The 10,245-nt window shown below is 32.8% G+C and overlaps 1 long non-coding RNA gene across 1 annotated transcript; it reads left to right on the plus strand.

Annotated features, from left to right (window-relative positions):
- The first annotated feature begins 6,429 nt into the window (after positions 1–6,429).
- Positions 6,430–9,919, plus strand: LOC129320014 (uncharacterized). The gene is made up of 3 exons (XR_008595597.1): positions 6,430–6,781; positions 8,908–9,475; positions 9,735–9,919. It is a non-coding gene; the product is annotated as an uncharacterized LOC129320014 (long non-coding RNA).
- Positions 9,920–10,245: the final 326 nt, after the last annotated feature.

Genomic DNA, 10,245 nt, shown 5'->3' on the forward strand with positions numbered 1-10,245 from the left:
AGTATAAAGTGTTGGACCGACTCGCTATGAGAAAGCTATATGGTACAAGTCAAAAGCTTAGCCTCCAACGCTCTCTACTGTTCTCTACCATCTTTCTATCGTGTTCAATATCGTCACACCTTGAATCATCTGCATCTTCATTTTCTTCTTATGTTACTTTTCATTTCTGCTATCTCGCATTTATCTCCATCACCTGCATTATTCTTCTCAGACAACACGGCCTCACTCTATTCCTTCTTCGCACACCATACCCCTCTATCATCCTCTATGGTACTCACCCCATGCTGGCGACCATCTAACACACTCTTATCTTCTTCACATAAACTTGAGCATCCATCTCTCTCAACCATCATCTGCTATCGAGCTTCTTCACCTCTGCATCTACCATTATTTTCATCGTGAGTCACCATCCTCTTCATCTTTTTCCTTTACCCTCCTTACTGAGCATCATTCACGCTCTCTCCTCTGAGTATTATATCTTCCATTCTAGCTTTGCCTACCATTCCTCTCCCACCTTTGTCTATTCAATCATTACTTCTTCTTTGCATTCATTCACCTTCAATTCTGCATTTTGGGTGTTGCGATTTTGTGATGGGTTTTCGGGTTACTGTTTGGCTATTTCTTGATTTTTGATTTCAACTTGTTCCTTTAGTCTTCCTACTTGCTTCGTGCTTTCAGTTTGACTACTCTCCAAGTTCGCACCCTTCTCTTTGATATCTTATTTATACTTATTATTAAGTTAAGGCTATTCTATAGTTTTTCTTAATGTTAATTCTAAATCTGTGTTTGTTGCTCATATGCCCCTATTCTGATTAATATTTTGCTATAGTTTGATTCTATTTTTCACCTTTACCCATTGAATTGTTATGACTGCTCTACAGTTCTGTCATGGTTTTTGGTGCATTATCCTACTTAATTTCAAGTCTGGCATTCATTATGGAAGGTTTTATATGGCCACAGAGGCCTCATTAATGAATTTCTCTTATGTATAGCTTTCATTTTGGAATAATATTGGCCATGCTTCAAAGTTAGTTTTCATAATGCATATTGCTTTATTACTATTCAAATTGATCAAATGGGTTTTATATGGATTTCTTTGATTAATTTAGCAGTGGTCTTTCATTATGGCAGCTTTCCATTATCAATGGTTGCTCATGACACTATCTATGCTCTAAGTGTATCTTAAACTAATTTTTCTTTTTGCTACTGTGTTATTTAGACATGTTGTTATTGGTTTATTACTAACAATCTAATTGTAATGCATTTCAAAATTCTCTCATTTTGCTGGAGCTATTATGTGTCCTACTCAAGATTTTTTTAAACTTTACTGATGAAGTTCATTGGGGTTTATTTTTGAGGCTTCAAGTCAGAAAGCATTACTATTGATACTTCAACTTTTTATATTGAAAGTTAAGGGAGTTGCTATTTTTCTCTCCTTATTGCGCTTTGTTTTGGTTGATTGATTCAAGTGGATTGTTGATTTTCTTCCACTTCTTATGACTAAATTCATATGTGTGTATTACTTTATTTTATGTATTGGTTGTTCTTTTACAGCTACACAATGGCACCTTCCAACAGGTAAATAACCACTAAATGCAAAGCTTCATTAAAGGCTACTTTATCCCATACCAAGTGATCTGTTAAGTCACATGCTTCTTCTCCAAATCATAAAGACTCCCCACCTTCAGTTGAAGATCAAGCTATGCCATGGCCTACTAATATCTTTTATGCACTAGCAGTTGATCTCAAATATACACAAATTTTTTCTAACAATCAGCTCATTAAGAACACGCATTCCCTTATAATGACCTACACCTAACTTTTGAGATTATTCAAGATAACCAGTGGAAACTGCTTTGCTTCCCTCTAAGAACTAGTTACCTATCTTTGATGCGTGACTTCTTTGCCAATGCTCTATTCTCTCTAGAGGACAAATCTTATGTGAGAAGAAAATTTGTTCATTTCACTGCGGATTCCATAAGGAATTTTTATGATCTTTCAGTAATTGACTCTTATTGCTATAAAGAGTTGATGAAGGACAAGTCAACTTGCCCTTATGAGTTGATTACTAAGCACTTGACTTCACAAAAGGTTAAATGGAATCAGGGACTTTGCCATTCAGACCTACACAAGGCTGCTAAATTCTGGCATTACTTTGTCATTCATAATGTCTTGCCCACCTTCCATGTTCATAAAATCTTAAAGGCTAAAGTTATACTAATTTATTGTATCATGACAAAGTAATTGATAGACTTGGCAGCCATCATCTACTCCAATCTAGTTTCAACGATGCAAGCTATGATCTAGGACACTAAGGCTATAAAATTTACAATGATCTATGCTCATCTCATGTGCCTTGTGTGTGCAACAAGGGGCTCCGTCGTTCCCTATTGACTTATTAGAGGTGCCACAACCTTTTAAGCTGAAGTCCCCTAGGAATGTAATCATTGAAGACAGGATTTAAATGCAGTTATAGACCAAGAAGTGGCACCTACTAATGATGAGTCAAATAGGCCATCTGTGCCATTTGAGGAGCGTGTTCTCGAAATGTTGGCTGATCTTACAGTGTGCTTAGAGCAAGTTCAGCATGATGTCTCTATATTACAAGACATGGTTGCGGCAATTGAGCGATGCCTGCCTCTCGCACCTTAGTTTGTCCCATTCAGGGGGACCTTAATTTGTATCTAAATTGATTTTTCTCTTGGATGATTGTAGGATTACTTATGCATTATCTTTAACTTTGCTATTTACATTAAAAAAAATTATTATGAGGTCTTATGTCCTTGTTCCATGTCTCCTCATGATATTCTATAGATTACAAGGCTTTCATCCTTTCTCTTTATGTTTGGATCACTTACATTTCTCTATTCTGTCAGAGCAGTATCCCCCTCTTTCTCTTGTTTTTATTGTTCATCTAGTTTTCACATTACAGACAATGTGTTGTTCAAGTTTGAGGGAGGGTGAAATTAACTTTGTATTGCCTTACTTGTCTCCAAATTTTTATTTTCTCATGTTAGTCCATCTTTGTTTGATTGTGTGTCTTCATTTCTTGTAGATATTGGTGTTTTAAATTCTTTTTATATATATTTGTTGTTAACAAAAAAATTTATTTATTTGTGTCTTATGTTTTTGGTTTATTTGTGAATGTTGTCAACATTAGTTGTGCTTCAACTTGAAGGTATTAAGTTGAATTAGGATTCTACGTTACCTTTTTATTGAATGTTTGCAATTAGGCAAAGAATTGACCTTGGATAACTTGACTTAGGGAGTCCAAAAAGCTTGGGAAGAATTTGAGCCTAAATTTTCATTTCTTTCAAGAGAAAATTTACTTGTAATTCCATCTTTAAAACTTGTCTTCAATCTCTCTTGAGACTTCAAATGCCTTTTTGCATGCACAAAGATGATTTAGGCCTTCTTTTTCATAACCATTTTGGCCAAATGTCCTACCTATTCACATTAAATCCCGTGTTCTATCCCTTTGAGCCTTAGCCTTTAAAAAAAAGAATAATTTTATAGCTCTTTGTTTAAATCAAAATATCCTTTTATATTTTATCCTTTTTAATCACCTTAGTTGGTGCTAAGTAGGGCAACTACTGAAGGAATTGAAAAAAAAAATTGATGAAAAGGAGAAGAAAAAGAGTCCATGTTTGTTTAGAAAGTAATGAAGATGCAAATGCTTTGTAAGAGTTGAAAAAGATAGAAGAAAAATGATGAAGATGAAAAGGAAAAGAAAGAGAAAGAAAGAAGAGAAGAAGTAAACAATGGATGTATAAAAATATTGATGATGAAAAAAAAATATAAGAAGAATAATAGATTAGTTGATCAATCTCTTAGATGATAACTCATATTCATTGGGATTTATTTGATGATTCTTAGAACTAATTGAAGTTGGTTTATTTTGTCCTATACCCATTTCATTCCATCATCCTACCTTATACATTACAACCCTTAATAAAGTCCTTTTGATTTGTGTGTGCATTGGGATAATAGAGTGGATATGGATATGAGAAACAAACCTATGGTAGATGATTGCAATAGGTAAAATTGAGTGAAACACAAGCCATCGAACACATTGAGCGTAGAGTACAAACACTTGATTGATGAGGGACAATCTATTGTGATTTATCCTTGCCTAGTTAATTACTTTGTTGCTCATATTCTTTTAGAAGGTAGAAATGATTCATTTGAAGATTAAATGCTTGAAGGTTTAATTACTTCTGACTTGACAATATTTGTAGTCTTTGTGTTTAGTTAATTCTTTTATGTTTAGTTGTTTTCAAAAATCTTGAGGACAACATTTGATTCAAGTGTGGGGGTTTGATGACTCCCTATTTTGTGTTATTATTGACATGTTTTTGTTTATATTTTGGTAGTCATCAATGGAAAAGAGATATTTTTTTTTTGCTTTTATAAAAAAAAATTACTAAGTGCCTCATATGGATTTATTATAATATTTTTAAGAAAATTGTTTAAAAAGATTAAAATTAAAGTTAGTAAAGATTCTAATTATATTTATTAATTGTGGATAGGTGGGGCATGATAACATCAAAGCAAGAAAGAGAAAAGAAATAAGAAAAAAGTGTTTTTAAGTTTAAGACATAAAAGAAAAAGTTTCTGCACACTATCAAAATTTTTAAAATTGCTCACTAGTGTTATGGCACCACTAAAGGAGTGCTATAGTACCAGACGAAATTACAAAAATGCACAATTTCATTTTCTGTGCAAAATTACCCTACATAACTCATTTTTCTAAATTGGAAGAGACATCTTTTAGCTGCTGCAATTGGAGAAAACCCTAGGAGAGCAAGAGGGAGAGTCTTAAAGCTTGGGATCAAGAAGAATTGGAGCAAATCTTCATTCTACCTCACTTTATCAATGTTTTCTCTTCTTCTTTTTCTCTATGTTGATGGATTCGAACCTTTTTTTTTTGTTGTTATAGTTTTCATATCAACTATGTGTAGCTAAATCTTCTTGTTCTAGAAGATTATGAACCTATTTGTATAAATAACCTTTGATTTATCGTTTAATTGTTGAGAAATGAAATTTTAATTTTTTGTTCTTGAGCTATCTTGTTCTTGTTTAGTGATTGGCCACCACTAGGTGAGATTTGGGCATTTGGGTTGAACCTTGGAAGAGGAAATTCAAATTGGACGTTGAGAGCTAGTAGCCTAGGATTAATTTAGCTAATTTGCTATTAAAACAAAAATGTATCCGATGGACTTAGGTAATTCTTATTGGTTAGGGTCTCTAATGCAATTACTTAATTAAGGTAATATTTTATTTTAATTAAATTAATTAGGGTCCTTAGTAATTGAAAAATACTTTGGATTAATTTAGATTCTCGGATTATCAAAACTAATTTTCAAGATAATTAATGCGGTAATGAGAGGGTTAGGAAGAAAATAGTGATTAAGACTCTAAAACGCTTTTCTCTTGGTTGACTTTAATTTGTTTATAGGTTGAAAGTTATTTTAATTGATCACTTTTAATATTTTCGTTTTAATTGTTCTAAAATCAATCTCAAGTTTTGTTTGCTTACCATTAGCTTGATTTACCATTAACTTCAATGGCGACTCGTACACTTACGGTGTCTTTTAATTTTTGTGGGCATCACTAGAATACCCCTAGCTTAAACTAAAATAGTAATTGTTTGTTTTGTTTTAGTCATTACTAGAGGACAAGTAGTTATGATTTAAACTAAAGTAGCCACTACTTAAATTAAAGTAGTAACTTATATTTACTTTTTTTTTGGGCCAAAGCTGTTATTCTTATTTTAAATTGAGGGTAGTTCAATCATTTCATAAAAAATGATTAACGTCAAAAAAGTTTCTAAGGACTTGAGAAGAATTATAACATTTCACAAAATTTCATTATAATTTGCATATTTTAAAAAAAAATTTCTATTTTTCACAAAACTTCATTATTATTTACATATTTTAGGGGTCACTCATGCAATTGCATGGAGCGATAGCTAGGAATCCTATCAAACAACCCTTTATTAAATATTATTAGTTCAATTGTTGAATGAATTATTTCAGGCTCTTATTATACAATCACAAAAAGTTAAAAAAAAAAGAGGTCAAAAAATAAATTAACTCTAAATTATAAATTTAGAAGCATCTAAAACTGTAAATACATTTTTACTACAATATTGTAATAACTCAAAAATTTTATATAAAATTAAATATATAAGTTTTTATTTTAGTAATAATTATATTAATTTTAAGGATAAATATGATAAAAAAGAAAGCTATTGTAATCGCGGTTGTGCAGGTGTCCTTCCAACATGTCCGAAGTTGGAATGTGACTGAGATCACAGGTGATTTTGTTTTTGTTTTTATTATCTGAAATTACCAAACTACCCTCCTACAAATCTGATAAAAATCCTCATTCCTTCTTCGATTTTTCCAGACAGTTTTACACAGAGAGAGAGAGAGAGAGTATGGAGCTCTGGTGCGATCTTGCTCTCCGTTCCTCTGCATCTTCTTCTCTCTCTTCTCATTTCCAATGGTCACCGGTGAGAATGGAGGATCATCGCTGCTCTGAAACTTCCAGGTTCACCTTCGTACTTCCCATCTCTGTTTTTCTTCCTCAGTTGTTGCTCTGTCTTCATCATTAGCGTTCGAATTGCTGCTGGGTGTGAGAAATCACAAGTTGCTGAAGCTGGTCTGGTGCTATTGGTTTGGTTTCCTTTCTTGTGAGTAGCATTCAGTTTCCCTCTCCCCTAGTCAGCGGTCTATTTCATCTCCTTTCTCTTTGCTTTCTGTCGTGGTGATCTAAGGTGAGGATGCCTCAAGTCTTATCTTCTCTTGCTCTGTGTATATGTGAACTGATGATCAAAGTTGCAAAATCTGTCTTCCCTGTTGCTGTCCGTGACTTCATATATGGATGTATAGGAAGAGGAATCTTGATTTAAATTGAAATTTGTGTTGTACAGGGGAGGAGATGATGTTGTGGATTTGAGTTTTTAATTGAAAATAATTGAATTATTGATCTTGTAAGGTTTAAGATAGCTGAAATTTAGGAGGAAAGATTAATATTAGCTTGGTAATTTATGCCCGTAGAATGTTTGATAAAATGCTTGGTGGAAGAATTTTGCTTGATTTTATATTTTTCAAATTGCATGGCTCCTTGTAAGAAGTATGTTAGTATGGTTATTGATAAATAATTGAATATTTTATTAAATGATTAGAGATAATACACCTAAGGTATTTGGTGAAAACTACAAGAGAAAATTGTCTCAAGTAGATTGGCATGGCTAAAGCAAATTGTGAGATATTAGTGACACAGAGTGATAATATTTGAAGCAACTACAGAGCATGAGTTTTTGTTTTAGAGTTTTAAATGATGATGGTTGATTGGGTTTATGTTAAAAATTAAAAATCTATTAAAATTTCATTCATTTATATATCTATCGAGTGTGTGGAAGAACAAGACTCAGACAAGAATTAAAGAAAGAATATCATTGAGAATTTGAAATTTTAATGAGTAAGTAAATAGCATCCTCATTATTTTATTAATAAAAGTAGTTTGTTATTGAAAATATTATCTTTTTTTTTACAACCATGACGAATATTGAGTATTTTGTTAATTAAATTATTTTAGTTTTGAAAATTATAGAATAATTAAATTATGATATGTGCATGTATTTTTTCTTAAAAAATATATTTCTAACATCGACGAAAGCATCTTTGTGTATTGAACTCTAAATTATTTAGTTACTCAATTAGTGCAAGTTTGTATAGTAATTATGAAGTATTATTTGGCAAGTTTTGATATTTGAAACAATTCATGCAAATTTATCATTTAAAATGAAAATTTTATTTCAAGAATGATTATTTTTCTCGCATGTTGGAAGTGTGATTTCTAAGAAGATTTTAAATAGAATACTGTTGTTATCGGCAGTTCTATTAGCCCATAACGCTGTGGTTAATAGCTAGCTAATTGTCTCGTGGGCTTTGTCATCACGTTTGTTATTTGTGAATCTCATACTCGTGTTTGTTTTATGGTTTCAAGTCACGTTTGGTTAATTTTATCCTCGTGGACTATATGTCCACATTTGTTTCATAGCTCAGGCTGTATTTGGTTATATATTCTTATGAATTGTGTAACACTCTAAGTTTTCCTATTAATAATTATTTATGTTTTCAAAGGTAATTAAGTCAATTTAGATAAATTATTGATTTAGCGAGGTTTGTGAGAGACTAATATAGTTTTTGAATCTTTGAACAGTTTTAGAAGAGGGTTAGGTCGATGTTTGAGTAGGCCATGGTATAAAAGGAAGTTTAAAATTTTGTGAAATTTTTTTTGCCATGCACCACGACAGGCATGTTAATGCGCCGCAGTGCACGTGCAAAATCTGCACTTATCAAACACGAAAAATAGATCAAAAATAGAAGGAAGAAAGAGGGATGATGAGAGAGCGACAAAAAAGAGCTTGTAGTATGTTAGGGCACGATCCTTAGGCTAATTTGGAGGCATTTGAAGTTTGAATCACTGTTAGGTAAGTTGCACATTCCCTCTTCTTCCTCTTTTATGCAAAAATCTGAATTGGTGGGGCAATAAGGGTTTTGATTTCGGTTTTCTTAGGATTAGATAGAATCTATTGATTTATTTAAAATCTTGAGGAGTTAAATCAAGCCTCTAATCCTAAGTTTATGAGTTTTGTGGTAATTGAGAATTTTTGGTAATGGTTTGGATGAATCCTAAGTATAATTTGAAGATTTTGAGATAATGTGGAATATTGGTTAGCGAATTTAGTATGTTGGGATGTTTAATAGGATGGTTAGAGTGTTTGAGAATGGTTGATGCTGTTAGAAAAGGAATTTGGATATTTTACATATTTAGAACTAAGAGAATTTGGAGTTATCCGAAGTGATAATTGATTATTGTCACTTGATTGTGTAGATTGAGTATTGCTCGAGTTATATCATGCGTAAAGAATGTGTGGAGTTAACGTTGAAGCAAAATAACCCTTTTGTGTGACAAAGGGTTGAGGTAACAGAATAATTTACACTAATTGATTATATTGCTTAACTGTTTGTGAGTAGATATGTAGATTTGAACTTGAGATTTGGTAACTTTGCATATTGCTAAATGTGGTTTTGTGTATGGAAATTTATTTTTGCAAATGATGAATATGATAAAAGTTATATATGAATGAGTTGAGAAATTTGAAATGTATATATGATATATATGTTGAGTGTAGGCATGATCATGTTAAGGGGTGGGAGTTCACTCATAAGAAGGAGTAGTAGAAGTCTATATGGCATGTATTTCTTTCGTGTCTAGTGAGACATGGTATTGGAGATTTTCTCTTTAGTATCCATGCAGGATACGACATTGGAGAGTAACACTTCTTAACATCAATGATGCGGTATTAGAGTAACGAGACCCCGATTCGTGTGCGATAAGGAGAAACTGTAGTCTGGAAGTGGGATATGACACTTTTGGCCAAGTGATTCTACCACTAAAGGTGAGCTCAGATCATTGTGAGTGTGCACTTGATTTAAGAGCATATGGTTTTAGGTCAGGGTGATATGGAGGCTCGAATGGTAGAATGATCATGCTAATAGTAAAAGATGTGTACCGATGAAAAGAATATGTGGTGATATGATAAATGTATATTTTGAAATTTCATAGTTTTACTCTCTTATGGTTGTGTATGTTAATTAATTGTAGTGAATTATTCTGTTACTGAGATGTTTACCTCACTCTGTGGTTATATTTTATAGGCGAGGGTTTCGATAGGGGCAAGGAGAAGGAAGGGGCAATTGAAGAGTGAAGAGTATTGTAATACAGCTATTTCCCTTTCTATTTTAGGTTTGTAATGAATATTGCCATTATATATTGCCAACTTAAAATATGACATTAGTTTGGATATCACTTGTATGAATTTGTGATAAGTATGTGTATCTTGATCCAAGATTAATGTTGTGGATTAAATGTGTGTGCTTGGTTAAGTTACCATTACAAGTGAAGAATTTAAAGAGATCTATGTGCCAAAATGATCAAGTGACATGTGTGTTAGAATTTATCCACCCCTTTATATTGTTGTGAATTGGGGTTTTAAGGCACGCTCCGGAAGTTTGGATGGCTGTCATGCTGTCATGACAGTAGGTGTGCGCTGCAGCATGTGGTTGTTGCTCCGCGGCGCATGGGGCCCTTGAGGGACTCATCCCTTTGTGCCATTCGCCGTAATGGACGGACTAGAATTTGCAGAAAAAAAGGCATTTTAGCTTAATT

The sequence above is a fragment of the Prosopis cineraria genome, unplaced genomic scaffold (genome assembly GCF_029017545.1).
Source record: "Prosopis cineraria cultivar Desert tree isolate PC_DT_omini unplaced genomic scaffold, ASM2901754v1 PC9, whole genome shotgun sequence".
Taxonomy (NCBI): Eukaryota; Viridiplantae; Streptophyta; class Magnoliopsida; order Fabales; family Fabaceae; genus Prosopis; species Prosopis cineraria.